At 44.3% G+C, this 22,590-nt stretch overlaps 1 protein-coding gene and 1 long non-coding RNA gene across 5 annotated transcripts in view; one reads left to right on the forward strand and one right to left on the reverse strand.

Moving 5' to 3' along the window:
- The window catches only part of Cacna2d1 (calcium voltage-gated channel auxiliary subunit alpha2delta 1), a 401,933-nt gene that overhangs the window by 111,356 nt on the left and 267,987 nt on the right, over positions 1–22,590 (forward strand). The window lies entirely within an intron of this gene.
- Positions 10,588–11,244, reverse strand: LOC134473368 (uncharacterized). Its single transcript, XR_010043607.1, has 2 exons — positions 11,080–11,244; positions 10,588–10,904 (listed from the first exon to the last, which is right to left on the reverse strand). It is a non-coding gene; the product is annotated as an uncharacterized LOC134473368 (long non-coding RNA).

Here is a 22,590-nt window from a genome sequence, read left to right on the forward strand (position 1 = left end):
CCCAGAAGCCCCTCTTGTGATTCCGTGAGCCTTTGGGGGAAATCTAGACACACATCGTGACACTATTTAAATCAGACAACCAGTCACCGTTGTTATTCTAAAGTAGGGTCAGCTACATCTGATATACTCAGAGGATGATTTCAGATTTGTAATTATTCACGTTTTTGGTTTGTTTGTTTCATTGTTTCCCTAAGCATAATGCCCACGAGTACATTTTAATTCTTATTTATCATTGCATCTTCAGTGCTTAACATACTGTCTGATTTATACTGATTATTAATATGTACTTTTGGTTAATGATTAGTTTTGTTTTGTTAGTGGTCTCTCAAATTTTCTGGTTTTCGATAGCCCTCTGTATTTAAGTGTGTTGAAATAAATTTGAATCATGTTTATTTGATTAGCATTTGTATAATAGTAAAAGTAAAAATTTGAATCTGCTAATAGAAAACATTGAAATTACATCGTGTTTTGTCATTTTGCCCAAAAATACGAAAACAGTAATGAGGACATAGAAGTTCCCAGAAGAAATCATCACAAAACTAGAACTCACTGAGAATAGTTGGATAGAAAATCAACTTTTATCTAATATGTATTTTGGCTTTGATGTTAGTTTGTTCAGCTCATTGGGTCAGACAGACATGATTTTGTATTTATCATTTTAAGTTTATTAATTTGGTTGTGTGCACATTAACTGACGTTACTATGAAAGACATTAAAATGAAGTAAAAATTAGGAAACTGAGTTGTCTCCAATTTCAAAGAGAGAAACATTGAAGTTAATAGTATTGTTCAGAATAATCAAAACCTGAATCACCACAATTCATGAAATACATAAACTTAGATATAAGAAAAGGCTTAGTAATAGGACCCTATGATGCTGTCTATTTGGTGACAGTTACACCTCTATGATACATATCCATTCAGAAATTAAGAAAGTGGTGTTTTACTTTTCCCAATTTGTGGAGCACATATGATACTGCTCTTTAGGGACATTATTTTCTATTAGTGCATTTTAACCATCCATATAAAATATTACTTAGCAGTTCTAATAGATACTTATAATTGCACAATAGCCATAAACTTTTCTTTGTATTAAATTATCTGAAGTTTTTTTGAATAACATTTTCTAATTAGTGATGTATTTTGTAATAATTTTTAATATCTTTTATGTGGAGTTTTTGTGTTTTTATTAAAACTCAGCTGTACCCTGCCTGATTCTAATTAAAACTACCATTTTGGCAATAAAGTCTGCTTCCGATATATTTATATCAAAAGAGTAATTGTGGAAAATTGTGGTTAAGTCTCATTTGGTAATAAGCTTGCTTTGGGAGGTGGATGAATACATAATTATTTTTAAGGCTGCTCATTCCTCATTTTGTTTCATAGTAATATTCTTTATTATTGGCCTCCAGCAGTTTAAATATAACCCATTGCAGACAGGATGTCCCATAGGAAGGAAATCAAAGAAATTAGACTCAGAGAGTGCTCCAAACCACAGCTTGATTAAGAGGGCTAAAGATAATCACAAGAACAAATATAGCCCTGTATCCTAGAAATCTGTTTATTTGTTTAGCAAGGACTCAGTTAATCCGGTCATTGCCCTGGAAGTGTACCAGATTTCTTCTGAAAGGTCATGTTTATCCTGCTTGACGTTCGTTAGTCTCCCAGATCCTGTATATCCTGTGAGGCTCTGGCATTTGCGATGGTAGTGGTAGAAACACTCTTCTGATTAGATACAGCTCTCCATAGAAAGCAAATGTGAGATTGCTTTCAGCAGCCCTGCACCTCTCCCAAATTAAGGAGGTATCTTTCCTTTGCATATGAAAATGTCTTACATCTCAAGGTTGTCACTCCATTGAGTGAGCAATTTCTTTTAATGTGAACTTTTTTCTCAGTGAATATTCATACCATCCTAGAACCTTAAGTTTCAAAAAAAATATTTGTGCAGAGGTAGTCTCCAACTATGTGGATAAACCAATCTAAAATCAGGTATTATGTAGTAAAGTCTTACTTGTTGAATATCTTCTGGAAGCCAGGTACATATAGGTGAGAGATAATCTCATGCATGTACGATTATCTAAAATACCACATAACAAGTGGAACCATAAAGAATTTTCAAGTTATGGTGATGATAGATAGGAGAAGGTGCTTATGTTTACCTCATTGGGTAGGAGATAGCGTCAGGGGATGTTATAGCAACATGAAAACTCAGTTAGTACTGAAGCGAATGACAGAGAACTTTAACAAGAGGCGTGGCCGTTAAAGTACAAAATGCAGTTAAGTCTCTTAGGCCTAAGTTTCTCTGCAAGCGTCAGAATCTTTGCTGCTGTGCTGAGGTTTCCTCCACTGCGTCTTTCTGCTCATGAATTGTGGGAGCTCGAAGCCTCACTTCCTCGTAAAGGTTCTGGGCCTGAAGGCTGCAGAATTCCGCCTGACGCACTGAGCCTGATTCAGTGTCAGAAAAGCTCGGAGACGACCACCCCACTTACACAGGGCCACTTCCAGAGATGGCTTTTCCTGTCTGGTGTCTGCGTGTTAATCCAGTGTCCTCAGGCTTCTTTAGACCCTTTAGTCCTTTTTTGCTGGCACAGAGTGGCCCTGTGTTACATAGCAGTAATGACTCATTGATGGGCAGACCGTGAAAATCACTAAACCATCTGTCCTGCGAAATTTTGGAGGTCCCCCCCCCCCCCGCCCCAGTAAAGTGTCTGAGTCAGAGTCGAGGCGGGAGAGAATTCGCTCTTCTGGAAAGGCTCAGTGAGTAAGTGACCTAGGTGCTCATTTCAATGTATTTTTTATTCTGCATTTATCACAGAGCTGTATTGTTTACCTAACAATATTACATATATGTACAATATTACATATATGTATGCACACATACACGGTTTCCATATATATGGCATCCAGTGTGACAGCGTCATGTTCTGAAGTCTGTATTTATTGTAGAATAGCTAAACCCAGTTAATTAATACATGCATCACCTCTCATACTTACTATTTCTTTGTGGTGAATACACTCCAAGTCTACAGTGAGCAGTTTTAAAAAGTACAGTACCTTGTTATTATGTGCAGTGGACCCCTTAAACTCACTCCTTCTGGCTGAAATGATAAGCCTTCGACTAGTCTTAATTTTTACTAAGATGTAGGAATTTGTGTCTTCAGATACTTGTTGTCTTACCATAACCAGAAACATGAGCCATTAACTTTGAAGTTCAAAGATGGTTCTCCTCTGTGGAAGACTGAGGAGATGAGAGGAATGGAGAATTGGAAATAGATGGTTTCTCCAGAAATGAAGCCTCAAGTTTCGTTCTTCCTGAAAGATTGTGTACACTCGTAGTTAGATGGGAGGTCTTCCATCTGTTTCTTGTTTAATGTGGCGTATAAAAATATTAACAAGCTACACTTCTGGGTCTTTGTATTCTAGTTCTCTGCTGTTGATGTTTTGTTCTTGATTTAACTCTTTTTCATTATCTCGATGTTTATAATAGGAATGTATCATCTTACAGAAACGAAGAAAACTTATTTAACAATATAATGTGGGTAGAAAAGTAGAAGGGAAAATAAAAGGTTTTAAATTTACTAGTGTGTTCAGTACCATTATGAAATTTCAGAACACAATTGAAACAATTTGTAGACTGTTTTAAATTTTCTTGTATCTCTCTGGACTGAAAGGGATATAACTTTTCCAAATCTGGCCAATTATTTTTTGTGATAAGGGATTCTTCTGTGGTTAATTTATGCATGGGAGATTTCTTGACTCAAGAAATATGTTTTTAACATTAAGAGGTAGTTAATGACTTGACTTATTAGTCAAATCTCCTTTTCTATCTATAAATTCCTTTATCTCCCAGGACTAAAATAGCTCACTTGGATACCAAAAAGTCATGTTTGTGTTTCCTCGGAAAACTCAGTTATTTTAAAAATAAATGATGCATCATGCTGCCATACGGAAATTTCAAGTGCAAATGACTCTGAATTCAATTCAAGAGAATATGGTGATAAAGCGAATTTATTTCACCTGAATTATTTTTCATTTTTCCATTTTACAGGTTTTACATATAAATCGTTGAATTATATTTAATACAGTTACTTTGTTCATATTAAACACTGTCTAGTGTTCAGAAATAAAATTTCTAGATACTTCACTGTATCAAAATGGAGCCTTCTGGTTTGTTACGTTGGTCAATGTAGATAAAACGTTTACTTGAATTCTGATTAGACATGGTGGTTTTAAAGAAACATTGATTTGACCCCTCCGAAACTTCCCTTTGAATAACATAAAGGATAAAAAATGGTTAAAACTCCGAGGACGAAGCTTGTAGTGGAGGAGTCCTGCGAGCCAAGGGATGCTGGCAGCAGTGCAGAGCCTGAAGCGTGAGCCTTGGCTCTGAAAGCTGAGGTGTGGCAGAGCTCAGAGCTGACCGTGGGGTGAGACATGGCAGAAGTGGACTGTGTGAGAAATAATCCCACTTACATCTCAGAACTCAGGCAGCGGGTGCTGCTGGGCCGGGGAGCTTGCAGCAAAGTTCCTTGGCCACAGATCTACCTTGCGCTCGGCCGAGTAGAAGCCAGGAGCCAGGGGTGCAGCCTGCTCGGCCGAGTAGAAGCCAGGAGCCAGGGGTGCAGCCTGCAGTGGGGAGGCAGGAGTGAGGTCGGCTCCACGGAGCAGAGACTCACGCAGGCTGCACTCTGAGCTGTGAGCCTCCGACTCCTGACCTCCTCAGTCCTGGAATTAGGAGTTGAGAGGCTTCAGTTTTGGAGCTGTTGACCCAGCGGGCGGGGGATCTGCAGACAGCGACATCTCAGGATGCCACAAGCACTGCCATGTCGAGAGAATCTTGGGGCGGCATCACTGTGCCCATGCTTCACTTCGCTCTTCCATGCCGTGCCCTCATGTGTGGCCCCATGGAGATGAGGTCTACTGGAGGGGAACTTGACACGGAGGAGGGAATCAGGTGACAAAGGGAATGTGGAGGAGAAAGGAGAACGCAGAAGCAGAGGAGCCCTTTAAAAAGCACTGCAATAAGTAGCTTCACTTAGAGATCGTTCATGTTTGGAAGAAGATCAAAGATATATACGTGCGTGTGTGTGTGTGTGTGTGTGTTTGTAAGTGTATACTGTGCATATATTGTATCTGTATAATGGTACATATGTTGAATAGTATAGTGTATAGTATATATATATATATTATAAATTTAAGAATTTATAAATGTTTATCAGAAATAAATACATTAAGTAGAAAGTAAGAAAGACAAAGTGAAGGACACTTTCCTAGAGAAAAGAGGACAAAAACAGAAGGTACTCGCTGGCCTTAGGCTGCAGATCAGTCAGGGCACTGGTGGCCAACCTAAGGCACTCACGGCACAGGGCTGTTTGTTATCAGTTAAAGCTCGGAAAGGTTTGCCATCACTGATGCAGGAGGTCCAAAATCAAACCGTGTTTTATTTTAAAAAAGAATAGAGACCCAATTGGGCATGATGGTGTACCCCTGTGATTCCAGCACTCCACTTGGGAGGCTGAGGCAAGAGGGTTGCCCTGAGTTTGAAGCCAGCTTGGTCTACATAGTTAGACCCTGTCTTAAAGAAGAAAAACAATTGAAAATGAAGAGCTGGTAAGTTATTTTTAACACATGCATATGTATGCAAATAGTATGATTCTTATGATAAATATGTATGTATTATGAAAGTACAGTCGTGAACTCAAATAGACATTTGGTGTTTAAATTGCACACAGCTAGGTGGAGTTTCCCATAACTCCAGGACTTGACACCCAGGTTGGAAGGCATCACTGGTCAGAAAAACCATTAACCAGAAGAGCTGGAAGTTTGCCCAGACAAATGACATGCAAGTCCAGCTCCAGAGAGGTGCAGTTCCAGCTCTGTAAGGGCAGTCTGTAAGGCAGCAGCTTGTGCAGGCAGAGCCCAGGGCTGAGGCCAGCAGCTGTACCTCATCCAGAGGGGCGCAGCTTCCAGGGAGAATTCTCATCGGGTCAAGCAGGTGTTGGGGACCTTGCCTAATCCCCAATCTCCCAAACGGGTGTATGGTGAAGGCTTAAAATAAATGAGACAAGTGATATGATTTTAGGGTTCTAGGGAGATCACACCCTCTGCAGAGTTTGCAACTCTGGGGGCTAAGAGGAGAAATGTCTCTGAGCAGCCCACATGTGCTTTATCAGTCAAGGAACAGATTAGAGTGGAAAAAGCAGGAAACTCAGCGGGATCTTGGGAGTGGTTCAAAGACTTTTCCAAGTATCGGATTATGTTAATTTAGAAGTATCTTGATTTTGAGTATAATCCTGAGATGACTCAAAAGGTATAGATGATTTTATACTAAGAAGAGTCAATAGGAAATGTCAGATGGATGGTACCAGTAACCCCAATTCTTCCTTCTGTTCCATAGGGAAAATGTAAAAACAGTCACTGTGAATTTGTGGTCCCCAACAAGCAGGCACTCCCCCACCAGGTTGGACAAGCAAGTAAGAAAAAATTGTTTTCCCCAGGTCCTTTGTCTTGGAAGCCCCAGGGGGAACTACTCCAAACAGTGCTGAAACAAACACTGAACACACTATATAGGTTTAAAAAAAAAAATGATCCAGAAATTGAGATCAGAAACTGGCGGGCCCCTGTCCACATCCCAGCAGCCAGGCGTAGTGTCCACCAGCAGGGGCATGGGCTTCCCAGAGTGCTAGACCCTGTTTGAGGGATTGACTTTTCCTTTAGCAGCCTGCATGTGACTCCAGGGAAATCAGGAAGTTATAAAAGACAGAAAGTAGTGTCATAGTGTAGTGCCCTGCCGCGCTCTGAGGAAGATGCCCATTACCGTAATTATGTCAGTGCCAAGACCGAGCTCCCTTAGAGTGGTGCCTGCTGACAGTGGGAAGGAAGTTCAGGGAGGAAGGAAATGCTTCGGGGTGTGTGTGTGTGTGTGAGTGTGCATACGCATGTGTGCATGTCAAAAGGGTCGTGATAGGAGAAAAGTAAATATTTCTTACAGCAAGAATTTTATGGCTGTTACCTAAATTTAGCCCAAGTATGCCAGCTTTAGGTTGTTCCATAGCAAGACGGAGGCACCCAATGAAAGAAAGCTAAAGCCTTAGAGGGTGGCTGAGTTGGGGGGAAGCCCTAGAATGGAATAGAGTGTGGTGAGAATTTATAAAACCGCACCCTCTTTCCTTACAGGACTTGTAGCACTGACTGAGATTTAAATGAAACATCTGTCTCATATGGGAAAACTGCAGTTTAATTAAAAATGAAACGAAGTACTTGTACAGTTACTACTTGGAAGTAAGTGTGCGGGCTGCATTTGTGTTGCTCTTATAAGATGCTGTGTAACCTCTAGCGCACACCCCCAAATTCATCTTTAACCCTCTCTTTGCCCATGGGTATGTCTATTTTGAGCTCCTGTAATAGGACTGAAAGGGACAGCTGTGTTCTGCTTGAATTATTGACTTTTACAATGACCTGAAGATGAAATAGCAACAAATTTTCCACTCCTCCTTTGTGCCAACGAACTGCCCCTTTGATCCGTTCTGTGGAACACGCCTGGCTGTCCTGGACCTTCCCTGACCACGTCCTCCAGGGTGGACCCCAGGACCTCTCCCCTGACTGTGGCAGCCTAGTCTCTGCTTTCCTTTGCACTGAGGAGCTTCTGCTTTCAGTGTTGGAAATCACAACTGTGTTATAAGTTCTCCTCTGAGGGGACAAAAGTGTTCAGGGGAAGAGGAGGCGAGACGTGGCAGTGGGGCTCTGTCGCGGCCAGGGTGTGTCCTGTGTCTGTGTGCCCAGTGTCAGAATAAAGGCTGCTCTGCCAGTGACTAGGGAAAATTCTACATGGACACCTCTCTCCCGCTTAGGTCGCATCCTTAAAAAAGAGCTGTAACTGGAAAGTGGGACAGTTTTCACAGGAACAGGTGCTGTTTACTCAGCTACCTGGGCAAGAACTTGTCGGCAGAGATTCAGGACCCACCTGCAGTGTGCTACCTGGAATGGTGGTGCTTCTGCCCTCCGTCCTTTAACTCAGTGAGAACACTGTCTCCTTTCTTAGTTAACGGAAAGACTTCCTTTTCATTCAAAATGAGAAATCAATTACATGGCTGTGCCTACTCTGGGGTTGGCCAGTTTTTATTTTTGTGCCCATTTCTGCCCCCTGCCCTTTTGCCCACCTCTTTATTCTGAATCTCTGCAAACTTCTCTCCACAAACAACTCCAAGTTCCAAATGAATAATTCATTGAGTTCATTGTATCCCGAATTGGCATGTCTGAGAGCAAATAGAATACTCCAGGCTCCTACAGAAAGCCTTTTGTTCTTTTGCAAAAGGAGAGGAAAATATGTGAGGTGTCAAAGATGTTTGTGCTAAATTATGTATATGTTAGACCCTTGGTTCTCAAGTCATGCCAGGGGATATATTTAAATGTGGGGATTAGTGCTTGGTTCCATTGTAGCTTTGATAAATTCAAATAATATCATTCCAACTTTCAGTTCATCGTAAACAAATAGCATTCATCTTCTGTAGAAAGGGCAGTCAGGAGACTGCACCAGTTGGCCCCCACCGAGATACACAACTGTGTGCAGCTAAATATTTGTTCTGTGTGGTCGCGGTGACTGTAGGATAGGCAGTGACTCTTGCAGCCCAGCTCCAGGGTTGTGATTTATTATTTAACTATGGGCTGTGTTCATTGCAGCGGGGCGCCTCTCTTCCTGCGGCTCCTTTGAGGTCCACACTGTCACAGTACCTTGCACAGCGGCTTAGACATCACTCTCAGTGGCACGTTCCCTCTGAACTGCTCCAAAAGGGATCATTTTCATAACCTCAGCAGAGCGTCTGAGAACTCATGCCTAAGCTGACTGATTCTCTGATACCCGGTGCGTTCATAAGAGCGGAGAGCCACGGCAGCTCTTCTTTAGGGCCCTGGAAGTCAGGTGGGAAATTAGGAAGAGCTCCCTGCTACTCTAAATAATTAAAAATAATACTGGAGGAAAACCAGCTCAATTAGCAGCAGATTCCTTGCAGACGTGGAATATTAAACTGGGGTCTGTGAAAGACAGGTGAGTGTCTGTGGATACAAATACTTAAGCAGGAACCATTTTTAATCTGCCTGGATTACTCAATGAAATACGTTGTTCACTGATAATAAAGAAGCCAAATGTTGTAGTATGTGGGGGGTGAGGCCAGCTTTTCATGTGTGTATTTTTCCATGCTTCCTACAGGCCCACACACTCCCTACATCATCCTGACTCCCTTTGAGTCATTCATAGGCTATGAATCGGGCGTGGCGGCACAGTTCTATAATCCCTGCACTCTGGGAGGCTGAGGCAGGAGGTTTGCGAGTTCGATCCTAGCTTCACTGAGACCCTGTCTCAAAGGAAAGAAATAAACAAGAGGCTGGCGATGTAGCTCAGTGGGAAAACCTGGGGTTCAATCCCCAGTATGGCCAAAAAAAATTGAATAATACCACCAAATTTTATTGCTTGAAGGACTGTGGAGAGTACTGCAGGGTCCTGACCTGATGGCTCTTGCTGCCCTAGCGTGTACCCCTTGGGAAGCCGGGCCTCAGGCGCTCAGAGCTGTTCACACCACAGAGAGCAGGCAGCCAAGGTGCAGGACTCTACCCTACAGGCCCTGCTGGGAAGTGTCCTCCTGTGCAAGCCCGAGACCCAGGCCGAAGCAGGGAGCTAGGGGGTCTTACTCTAAGGCCCTGGCTGCTGGAGCTTTACCCTTTCAGCTGTCAGTGGGTGGTCACCTGTGCTGTCTCTTTATTTTAATCATCTGCATCCTTTGCAGACTAGAGGATGTTTGGGTCCTTAAGGGCTCTTCTGCTGCCCACATCTGGAAGTGGAGGGTGCAGCACATGCTGTCCTTTGAAAGTGGATATTGGTGCTCCTCTGAGGAGCTCTGAATTTGTCATTCATCTGCTTCCTCTGCTGCATTTTCTTTACCTGAGACAGCGCAGTGAAGTGTGCAGGGCAGATGTTCCCCATGAGCAGGACAACTGGATCCTGAGGCCTTCAGAGCCCTGGCTGGAGGGAAGGTGGCGGGGCCATGGTTCTCTCTCCAGCGCCTCCCTGGCCTGCAGGCTGGCTGTGCCTGCTGCCTAGATAGGATTGAGAGCTTTCAGAAATTCGGTTTTGGAAACGAACAAGGAACTCTCTAGAGTGCGAGAAGCAGAAAGTCCAGGCTTGCTTTGCCACCTGCGAATTGATTTGTGTGTCAGGGACTGGGCGATCGATCGATCTCAAAGCTATTTTCTGGAAATCTACTAAAAAGAAAAAACTACGTTGTGGCTAATTGTCATGGCCCCAGGTCAAAGACACAAGTTATTAAAAAGAGGGTTTACGGGACAGTAATAATAAATAGCAAATGAACTGTAAATCAGATCAGTTGATAATTAAGGAGAGAAGACATTTTTCTTCTAGTTTCTCTTCTAATCTGTGAGTGTTCATTAACTTGTGCAGGAGCCAGAGCCTACCTGATTTCCATGTCCCGAAGCCTCTAGAAAAATAAAAAAATGTCTGTGTCGTTTTTGATGCACAGACCTTCACACACGCTTAAAACAGAGTAGCTTCCAGAAGAAATGAAAGCCAATGCAGAGGTTTTTTCCCCTCCTTTCTTCCTTTATTATCAATAAGAAGTTTAGCTTCTCAGGCCAGATGAGGCATCCAGACATGATCTAATCTGCTTTGTCTCGAGAGCCCTGCGACATTAGTGACGGCATCGGTGACTCAGAGTAGAAAGTCGAGAAAGTGGGGCACGAGAGGAGCTGGACGGAGAGTTACAGACCTCGGTGAGGTCACTCTGGCGCCTTGTTTGGAGGCTCATCTTCACCCTCGCCTGGCATTGCAGTCCGGGTGGTAGAGCTCGGGGTGGCAGCTCACATCTGTGGGGTCTTTGACAGACAGAGAGCGCCCACCTAGGCAGACAGGGTGGAGGAGGGGAGAGAGAAGGGGATGGCAGAATGAGACAAAGGATGAATAAAGGATGGAGGACAGATCCCGGGGAGCCCGTGTGCAGCCTCTCAGCCTGGTGCTTGTCTGGATTCCTGCTGCCAGCTGTATCCACCCCATGCAGCTCGCAGCTGAGCTCACCCGCTCCTTCCCAGGCAGCAAAGGTCCCTCAACACCGGCATGGTGGGCAGGCTGCCTGTGGGCTCCGGCTCCGACCCCGGACGGCATCACTGCTGGAAGAACCTCAGCGATGGATCTCAGTGTGCCGGGAAGCCACGGCAGCTTCCCGTGTTATCTGAACCACTGACTGTGACTGTCCGGAGGCTCTTATTTCTACAGCTCACTCTCCGGCCCCTTCACACTGCGGACTCAGCACTCCATAAACCACAGGCAGTACTGACTCGGAAGCCCTCCTGTCTCTGACCGCTTCCCACACTTTCTTGTGCTGACTCTGTAACCTGTGCAAGGGCTGAAGAGTTGGTGCTCATTTAGGGGTGCGGGTTTCTCGAATGACTTCTGCATACCATGACCCTTAGATCTCGGAAAAGTACGCTGGCTAGGACCATGCAGTCACCCAAGGCTCCTGGGAGGACAGAGATGGGGTGTCAAGGTCTGGTGCTGTCACTGGACGGCGCTCCCCCGTGTCCCTGGGTGAGGGGCTCTGAGTGGCCACAGGCTTGGATCTCTGGCCGTTGTTTCCTCCAGGGCCAGCCAATGGGAAATGAGGCCATCGGGTGTGGTTTTGAGGAGTAGGCAAGGCCTCAGGTAGCTAAAATCTGGTGTCGTTTTGGTGGGGGGTGGGGGATATTAACAAAAAACCCCAACTGCATGTGTAAATATTTGAGTTGGTTAACTAAAAATAAGGGTTGGAACTCCTTGGGTGTGATGTGTGCTGTGAAAAATCTCCAGGCAACTTGTATACCATTGTTTTGGCCTAAAGTTTGCCATTTCTGCCACATTCCTGTTTGGAATCTCACCCCCAAGGGGATGGTATTAAGAGTAGGGTCTTTGGGAGGTAGAATTTGTGCCCTTGTTAAAGGACCTAAAGGGATAACCATGCCCCTCCATGGGCTATTATTGTGCATCAGAATACTTGAATAAATATCTGTTCTCTTATGAATTAAAACTTCTGGCAATTCATAAGCCATCTGGATCCTGCCTGGGTTACCTTTGGCCACTCACCCTGCCCAGTTGTGGACATGGCGATCACTGAATTGTCCTCTGCTGCTTTTAGAAGGCAGCTGTAGGAAGGTACCCTTGAAACTGTGCCATAAAGCATCAGATAATTCGAGGAAGTTCGGGTGGAGTTCTGGAACACAGACTAGAAAGGATTGGCACATTCTTCATTTACTTTCTGAAATGGATTTTATCTACCTTCAGTCTTGCAGCAGCGGTAGGCTGGCACTCTTCAGGGAGGCTTTAAAGACGTCCACATACAATTGCTGGAGGAGCAGGCTCCCTGAAATGCTTTGTGAAGTGTGCGGGAGACATAAATCTCTCAGATGTTGGAATTAAAGTTCTGTCATAAGGTTAAAGATATTTGAAAAATTCTGAAGGCACGGACACTGTTGCCCAAGATGAAATTTCAGGTTTACTAAATTTGATTTTGGGGCACACTGTGATGGGCTATTCACTGCCAGCTGGGCTGCATCGCAGCCCTCAATGTGATTCCTGTCTTGAGTGAGTTCCCAATTTAGAATGGGCACGGGGTACCTGGCCTGTCCCCTCTGTCACCTTCCCCACCACACACACACACAGACACACACACACACACACACACACACACACACACACACACACACGAGATTTGGGCTACAGGGAAAACATGAGAAACAGCCTAAAAGATACGTGTTTTTAGTTTAGAACCCATTTTATTGTTTTAAGTGTCCTTGCAGATAACCCTCTGCAGGTCTTCTCCCATATGATAATTTCATTTACACCAGATTTTCTTTAATAAAATGGGATTATGAAGACATTTGTTGGAGCACAGAAATTAGTTGTTAATGTGAAAGAGTTTGATAATCACTTGAGCTAAATCTCGTAAGACATTAGACATGACCTCTCCCAAGCCCTGTGTTCCCCGTCCCTCCCTGAAGGACAGGGCTTGATTCGTGGGTCTGGAAGCCTGGATCACATCTCTTCCCCAGTGTTTTTATCCAAGATGTATATATTGCTTTGGATATTTACCAAATTCCATAGATTACTCAATGGATCTGAACAGAATTCCAACAATGGATTATATGAACATTTAGCATATGAAGTGTACTTGGTTTTCTTGATATTTACAATATTATGAAAGATTTTAAAGACTGCTACCATAAAATATCTCCATTAGCTATTGCAGAGGTAAACTTTATATTTCTAGGAGAGCTGCCATCTTACAATGAAGTGACAGAGTTTTAAATAATCAGAGTATTTGTAATTTTTAATTATGATTTGTAATGCGACCGATGCATCTTATACTGGGAATTTTCAAATTGATCTAAAGTGCACATGGAATAGTGAACTGTTTTTGAGTATCTGCGCTGTAATTGACAGTCTTTTGAATTCTTTACCTTTCTGGATGGCAATGTGAGCCCAGGCCTTGGTGTGCTTCTCCATGGTCAGGCACCTGCAGGCTCAGACACCTGTGCCATCCCTGCTTGGAACTTGGATTTCGATAGCCGGGGGCACCTGCTGCCTGGGGCCAGCCCTCAGGAGCGGTCCTGAGCATGCCTGTCCCGGGTCCTCTCTTCTGGTGGCTGCCATGGCTACCCTGTCCTCTGTGAACATCGCTCTGCTGTGATCACACTGTGAGTCACCTTGTGGCCAGGCCTGGGCACCTCACCGTGGACTTCTGCTGTGCCAGGACTGCGGCGCTGCCCACAGTACAGAGCTCAGGATGTGTGACAGCCCTATGGTGAGATCGGGACCCCCCTCTCCCCTGTGGATCTGGACTCTGAGGTCGTGAACCCACAAGTTCTTCGGGTCACGGTCACTTGATGCTCCAGTGATAGTGGCCATGGTGGACAGCAGGTGGACATCTGGAGTCACCTGTGTTTTAATCCAGGGAATTCCATATTTATTAGGCCAGTAGAGATGGATTTTCATTTATTTGCTGCTAAAGAAATTCAGTGGGTGCGTTTGGTGCCATGCAGACACACTGAGCAGATTCCAAACCGGAGGCTGAATTCTCTCCTGCCTCTTCTTGTCCTCCATGGGTCCTGAGCTGGACAGAGGATCTCCACGTGAAATGGGAAGACTAAGGGGGCATAGCAGACTCTTCTGGCCCTGCGATTCTCAAATGCTGGGATCTTAAATTGGCTTCTCAATTAAAAGTAGACAAAAACCCTGCATGTTTCGATTTCCGTTAATGAGGAAGGCCATTAGCTTCTCCCAGAGCCAGACACATTATCAGGACAGCTCTGGGGGAAGACGCTGCTGTAGCCTCTGGAGGAGGACGGCAGCTGTATTTCTGGAGATACTCAGATGACACACATCAGAGCTTCATTTGGGAAAATGCTAACATGAGAAAACAACCACACAGAACATCTTGATTCATTACTTGAGCCTCGCTGTTTCGTTCCTGGGATTCCAAAAATGACCATTTCTTAGTCCTTTTGTTGGCCTTACCTGCCTTTCCCCATGAGGGTTACGCACGGAACCTCGTGCACTAATGGCACCACAGGCCAGAACCGAGCCGAGCTGTCAGATAAGTAGCATGGTTTATTCATGATACATGATAGAGGGGCTGGGGGTATAGCTTAGTGGGATAAGCACCTTCCTGCCAAGTGCAAGGTCCTGAGTTTGATTCCCAGTACCAAAACCAACCAACACACAAAACATAATACATCATGATACATAATGGAATATATTGTTCATCTTTCAAAATTAATATTTTAATGATTGTCTCATTCATAAAACTTGCTTTGATTTAAGAAAGTAAGTATAAAGTTTTCTCACATTCTCTTTATCGGTCATTGTGACATTTCGTCTGCGTCCCAGGGTAACCTGAGAGGCGCAGCAGCTGCGCCAGCCCTTGCTTCTTCTCAGCTGTGCGATCATCACTTTTGGGACACTCACTTAGAGTCGCCTCGCAGACAGGACTTTCCTTATGCCTGAAAGATGTCTGATTCTGTTTGTTGTTTCCGGTATATTAGCGAATCAGTGCTGTTTCAAAAATTAATCACTTTCTTTCGTCTCTTCTACAGAATGTATTACTATAACAAGGCTGGCATCTGGCCTTTTATATGACAATATTACTGAAAGTCGAGTATGTGACAGATAATGTGTATGTTCAGAAGAATTTTAAAAATTTTAAAAATTCAGTTGTGTCTTAAAATATTCTACAATGATATATTGTCAAATATTTACATGCTTGTATAAATATGCATGCTTACATATTTCCTATCAGTTACATAGTTTGTGTAACATACAATTAACTGATAACATACAATGAATTGATAATTACTTACACATACCCAGTTGAGTTGGAGATTGTAGGTTTAGTTCACATTTTCACCACTGCCAGGATTCTATTACATAATCATATTTATGCTTCTATCCCAGAACCAGCGGTTTTACCTTTCCTGTCTAGGAACACAAGTCAGTATTTAAGTGTGGAATCTCACTGATGCTGCCACAGGCACGTGTGCCTTCTCTGTCCAGTCAGACTGATGGCGCTGGCTGCCCCACCTCCAGTCAGCTCTGAAAGGCCCAGAGTGGGAGTCCACACCTCTCCTGTGCCCGTACACTTCTGGGCAGCTGTCCGAGTAAGATATAACCCGGGTCAGATAAGGAGCACTGGCCAGCGGACTTAAACACTGGGACTGTTGATCAAAGCAATGTATTAGGTGGGTGCTGAACTTGTGTATTAGGTGGGTCACAGTGCTAAGAGCTGGGGGAAAGATCACATAGAGCTAGAGAGGGCAGATGTGCCACCACCTCAACAGAGCACCTCGGCCCGCGCTGCTCCTGCAGCCCCTGAATCCGGAAGCCACAGCTGTGGCCGGATGGATTCTTTGCTTGAGTCTCTGGGTGTCTCGTCAGACCAGCCTGTCTCGTTGGCTAAGCTGAGGTGCTTGGCCAAGTCCCAGGTACCAGGGAGCCTGGGAAGACAAGCTCCTGGCTTCTGGATGGGGATATGAGAGCGTCTCTCTGCAGAGCCTGTGTCTGGGGAGATTCTGCAGGCAGAGAAAGCTGCTTCGATTTCCAGCTGTGAGTAAGGGAATGGCTGGACAAGGCCATGTGGAGTCCAGCTGAGTGAAGCTGAGTCCCCCTTGAAGAGGGAGCCTCCAACCCTCTTCTCTGTTGGCCTGATCCTCAGCCAAAGTAAACAGACTCATCTCAGTTACAAAATAAGGGCATGTGATGGCACGCCTCTGTGGTTTCTGCCCTGGGGAGGCTGAGGCAGAAGGATCACATCGAGCTCAAGGCCAGCCTGAATCTCATAATGAGATGCTGCCTCAAAAATTAAAAAAAAGAAAACAAACAAAAAAGATTATGATACAGCGAAACTACCTGTTTGACTGATTTGCCTGTCAGGAAGTGGAAACCGTAATTACCTGACTGGTGTGAGTGTAATGAGCTAGGGTGGACCCCACAATGGTGTGCGTGGCCTTTGCTCTTTGTAGGGGACCCTTTCTCGTCAGTGGCGGTAGGGATGGCTGCTTTTGTCTGCCCAGTCCCTCCGTCCTAGTCTGTTCGATTCACAAGCAGATCATTAATAGTAACGCCCGGCAGTGAGCAGAGGGCCTGGGAGTGAGGCAGTTGTCTGCACAGTGGAGTTTCCTGACTGTATTTTATGAATTAAGGGAAAGATAAACCCCAAAATGAATAAGATGAAAATCCTCCTAGTGAAACATGCCCTGCAGATTGCCCAAGTGAGCTCTGGGACTGCATGGGTGTTGGGTCCCTGTCCAGCAAGGTCCTCTCAGCTGAAGGCCATGGAAATAGCCACCTGCAGGGTGGGAGGGAGTGCAAAGGCCCTGGGGCCTAGGAGCTTCAGAGTCCCAGGTACAAAAAGCTGGCCTGGCAAAGCCCTAGCAGAAGTGTGCAGATGTCCAAGGAGAGGCCAGAGGGCCTTTGCAGGAAGAGGTTCCCGATGACCATGAGGATTTCATTCAGGGGAAAGTGCATTCTAAGTGTTCAGGCATTCATAAAGACCATGATATGGTGAGCGCTGTCACTGAGCTCCATCCAGCAGGAAGGCTGCTCCTAAAACCAAGGTGATGTCCTGTCCTCGCCCACCTTAGTTGCAGGACCTGGCACCGGGCAACTTCTGCTCTTCCTCAAAGTCAAAATGAGCATAGCAAGGAAAGGTTTTGAATGGATTCAGGACATGGAGGCAGCGGGCACTGGAGACCAGTGGGAAAGGGGATACCACATCTGCCGCAGGAAACGGGGAGATGTGGGATGTGATGGGGTGGGGGAGGACCCTGCGCGGCCCGGTGGTGTTGTGACTCTTCCTGTGATAAACCAGCTTTACTGTAGGCATCACCAGACTTCAGTCACACCGCGCACACACGTAGACACCACTGTTGCAGGTGAACTCACAGGCATTCACACGCACACACACACACACACACACACACACACACACACACACACAAGCTGGCTACTACATTGTGAGCACACTGTTCACTATGTTTGAAGTCAGTTATTTACACTTAATGTATTGAAGATAAACTCTTATGTCATCTAATATAAACATGAATTGAACATATTCCATAATATATGGAATGTAGGATAATGCATGGCTTCATAATAGTTAGGGAAACAGAAGTTTAGTGTCAGCATCATGAGGATAGCAGTGTCTGTGGCTTACTTAGAATTGCTTCAAATTTTTAGAACCACAAGTATTAATCCCTTTTTATACATTTTTATACAAATACATGTGCAAATTTCTTACTTTGTTAGCATACATTGCCAAGCTGTAGTCATGTTTTTAACATTCTCTGTCTGAAGTTTTACGCAGTATTTGAGAGGGTCTCCTCAACAGGGTATTTTTTAAAGAGCTAAGTTGAAGCCAGGCGTGGTGGTGCACACCTGTAATTCCAGCACTCAGGAGCTGAGGCAGGAGGGCGGCCGTAAGTTCAGGGTCCACCTGGGCTTCATGGTGAGTTCAGGGACAGCCTGGACTACAAAGCAAACATTGACTCAAAAAGCAAAAACAGCTCAAAAAAGAGAAACAACTAGATAGACAGATAACACATGGCCTCTCACTTTTGTCCTTTTGTTTTCCTTTATGGTTTTTCTGGTTGTATTTAGGGCATAAGCTTGATAGGATATGGAAGCTGTGGATCAGAGGACTCCACAGTGGCTTCAAAAGGTGGACATTTTTGGTCCCGTGGTTTCCCTGGGTGAGAATCCAGCAGCCCTGGCCGGTTGGTCGCTCACGTCCTGCGTCTCTGAAGACCTGACTTGGTGTTGTGTCCACAGGGCTGCTGTCCTGATGCTCAGCTCCAGGGGGTGCAGGGTCCGGATTGGGAGCCAGGAGGGCAGGGAAGTTTCTAGGCTGGGGGTCCCGGCCTCTTTCAGTGGAGACGCCGCAGGGGCCTCCTGGTGCTGCCCTCTGGCCAGAGGGGGCAGCGTGCTGCTTCCTCCCAGCCTCCTGCAGACGAGGGCTGTCCACTGGTGCTCCCTGAGGCTCCTCTCCGCCTCTCTCCTGCCCACCCTGAGTTACTCAGCTGCTTGCTTGCAGGGATACCCATCACCATGTTCTCCTGCATCCTGTCCTGGCAGCCTCTCCTTTCTCTGGGGTGTCCCCTAACTGCTCTTTCTGTTCTGTTTCCTCCAAAGCGCGTGTTCGGTCCTCCAGTTTTTAATAACCATGCACAAGATCGGCCTCATGGGCTTACCTGGTATGTCAGCATTTGCCACCTTGGTCCATACGGCCCCAGTAATTAATCCTTCTTTTTGCACATTAGTGGATTTAGTTGAGTAAGAGACAAAGTTAGAGGATAAGTAGCTTGGTTATACTAATAAAGCTTTGTAGTTAAATAAACACCAACATGTCTCAGGCTCTCCCGCATCACCTCACCTGGCGATTTCTTCGCTTTGTGTTAGAGAACCTCTCCCGTTCTCCATGGAGAACACTTTCTGAGATTTGTAGTTAAAGCACTTACTGAACATTTACAGAGATACCATCCGAAATGTTAACTCTTAGCCACTCAACACACTTAAAAAGACAGCTTTTAACTGGAGCAGTGGTAACACTCTATTTTCTTATGTCTATTTTAATCTTTGCAAACTCTACTTTGTAGTTCACTAAAAATTTCCTTTTTTAAAAACAAAACAAAACAAAAAACCTCTCAAACGTTATGCCAGTAATAGAGTTTACTCCTCTCTATAAAATATGTAAGTGTCTTAGTTGGTCAGAAATAGTGAAATAATTCTTACTTATAAATTGGTAAAATTTATTTTGGTCCAGAACAGTAGTTTACAGTTTCTATAGGTTTAAGGGAATCAGCTTTCAAAGCTTTAATTTCATCAATCCAGCAGGAAAATCATAATACTGATATTATGTATAAAAAGGGGTCAAACGTTGGTTACACAAATCCTTGCTGTTCAGGACACCTGCAGTCAAAGAACTTAGGGACTCATGTGAGAAGCACACAAATAGCGCCATCGCCTAGGAATACACCCTGTGTGTGTACCACAATAGAGGCTCTAGAGATCCTTAGAAGACTTACTATTCTGAGCTCTTTTCCTGCTTTGGATTTCCTTTCATTTGGTGTGGGAGAATAAATAATTGTGTTAGACAAGAGCAGTATCCTAGTGTCTGTATCGATAGTCAGGCCTTCTGCAGATCAATAAGCCAAGGATTAAGAATGCAAAGGAAAATGGGCAGAACACACGAAAAGTTGTTTTGTGCACACCCAGAGGTACACGTGCTTGCACGCTCGTGATTGTACACATGTCTACCAGCAGATGTGCTAAGAGAAGACCTTATTCTTTCGGAGAAATGGAGATCAAATTATACCCTTTTCCATAATTTTTTCACCAAAAATTTCACTATTTATTTTACAAAGGGTTTTTTAGGGGGTGATTTTGATATTTGCTTTGAATCTATTTCACTTTAAGTTGGTTTGCAGGTTTTCAGGAGGCTGGATTTTGTATACATGTGTTGAGAACTTTCAGATGCTGGATCTGTTACATGAAAATATATTCAAAAGTGTTTGGCCGTGATTGAACTTCTCCTGTAGCACAAAGCAGCTGCTTTCCAGACTCTGCCCTTACAGCTTCCCTGGACATAAAGAAAGGACAGATATTCTCTGTTGAGAATGAGCTGAAGGCCTTTTCCTCATCAGTAGTAAACTTCTGACCTCAACCTTGCAGGCGCTGACCTGTGCTATCATCAGATCTTGAGAGTTGATGTTTGCAGTTGTTGTGATGCATTTTACATGTAAATGACAGTAGATTCACCGTGGCTTTTACAGAAGCCTCTAACTTCACTTAAGAGCAGTGGGAATATATGCTTTAAGTGGTAGAAGCACAGACGTTGTCTAACCGCACTGACCTGGGAAGGTGTCTGTCCACCGATGACCAAAGCTCCTTGAGCATTTTAAACCACAGCCTGGTTTCAGATAGAGAGGAGACAGACTTCATTATTATCTAAAGGCTGGGCGATTTTTCTCTCATTTCCAAATTGGTTTATTGAATAGAAATGCCTCTGTGACTTTTTTCCAAGTTAATTGAACAGCTCCTACAAGCCTGCCTCCCTATAATTTTATAAGAAATGGTGCCTTAGACGCTCACATACAAATAAACCTGCCACCTTGTAGATCCAATAGATGATTTAATGAGCTACAATGTATTTCTATTATACTTTTATCACCATCCAGACAGATATGGAGCCTTTCAAATAGGTTACCAAATATATATCTATAAGATTCTGTATTGCCTATCTCAGCTCAGAATGACAACTTGGATAGGGGAGAAGGAAAGTAGAGAGGAAAATACTTGAAAAATCAAAGGTTTAAAGCATCAGAAAATGGGAAGTGGGCTGCACATAGTGGCAGGTGGTTGAAGAATAGGATACAGGTTTAAGATAAATCTTTCCTGCATACGGCTACGTAATACTCTTGTATGCAGTCCAATGGAGTCTCCAGGCTTTTCACAGGGATTGCAGCAAAAGGTAGAAAAGAAACCCAGAGCAGATTAAATCAACCTCTGGATATGTCTGCAAAGTCTCCAAACAAACCAAAGGACCATTGCAAATGGGATTTGGGGATTTCATGAATGAAATCCAAATGTGGTCTTTGTTAAATAGAGGCATGAGACTCTACAGACACCAAAAAATGAAAAGCTAAATTATTAATATGCATGGGTTAGATTTGGCCCCAGGGATCTTAGATCAAATATAACTGGATTTACATTGCTTTAGGAAAACTGTAAGGCAAAATTTAGAGAAAAATTAGACGGTGAGAGTCAGCATTTCAATTGGAGAAGCAGTGCTTTGGTCTAATGAGCAGATGCTCGTCAACGGTTGACAGACCTGCTGCAATTAAAAGCTGTGTCGAGGTGGGAGGGGACCGTTCACCCGCGCGTCGCTGACAGGTCTACCTTGGCTGGCTTTCTGCAAGACAGATGCGCTCAGCTTTCCCAGGTCTGTGCAGCCAGCCATTCCCTTGGCGGCAGGCCCTCCAGCCATAACTTACAAGACCCCGGTGTGCAAGCAGACTTGCGTGTCGCTTTTTTAATACAACGGGGACCTGGTGTATCACCGTGGGGATAGGAAGGTGCTTGATACCAAGATGAACCTCAGCGACTTTGCAGGAGAAAGACAAAGCCCAGAGTGGACTGGGAGGTTTGGAACCAGCAGCGCACTGTGTCATCGAGGCACGTGTTCTGATTCTAGATATGGGGAAACAAAGCTCTTCGAGGGGAAGATGCCTGCTTTTAGAGTGCATGGTTCCTTATCAGTGGCATGTCTGGAAGGACACTAATTTTATTTTTTAAAAATTCATGGAGAGGAAGCAGGTGCATTGTACGTGGGGAAGAGCGCTCTGAGACCCGCGTCCTTGGCTGCGGGCACAGTTCCATTCCACCGAGAGCTCTCCCTGCTCTGAGCTTTTCCTTCCCTTTCTTCATTTCTCTTCAGGTCAGAGGCTGGCGGCATAATTAAAATTTGAATTATTTATGAAGAGCCATTAAAGTGGGTGGCTTGTAGATTAGTCAGAGACAGCAGAGCTGACGCTAAGCTGCATTTCTTGGACTCTTTCACGATAAATGGTACCTTGACAATCACGCCCTGAAAGAAAAAGCACCCAGAATCAGAGCTTTTAAAAGAAAATTATATAAAACATTGTGACCACTTACACTGAAGCAAACCTGTGTATCTATAATTATCCTGATTTACAAAAACCTACCTTTTGTGTGTGCGTGTATACATAAAAGCTACCTTTCTGCCAACAAATTCATTAATATTGAATAGAAAAGTGATTGCTAAGGGGAACAATTTTTTGTAGATACAGGGATATGCCTGGGACTATAAATATACACACATGGGTGTCATTAAATGTACATTTTCTATTTGGACAGGGACATTGGAGTAGTTCAGAGACATCTGTCACCAGCATGATGTGCAGGGGAGCCAAAGAGGTGGAAATGGGTATTTGCTTCCTCAAAATCATTGGGATCTGTAAACATGCACATCATTTTTAAAATCTG

This window comes from Cavia porcellus, unplaced genomic scaffold (assembly GCF_034190915.1).
Source record: "Cavia porcellus strain 051 isolate PalLab524CR breed Dunkin Hartley unplaced genomic scaffold, mCavPor4.1 scaffold_2, whole genome shotgun sequence".
In the NCBI taxonomy this organism is placed as follows: Eukaryota; Metazoa; Chordata; class Mammalia; order Rodentia; family Caviidae; genus Cavia; species Cavia porcellus.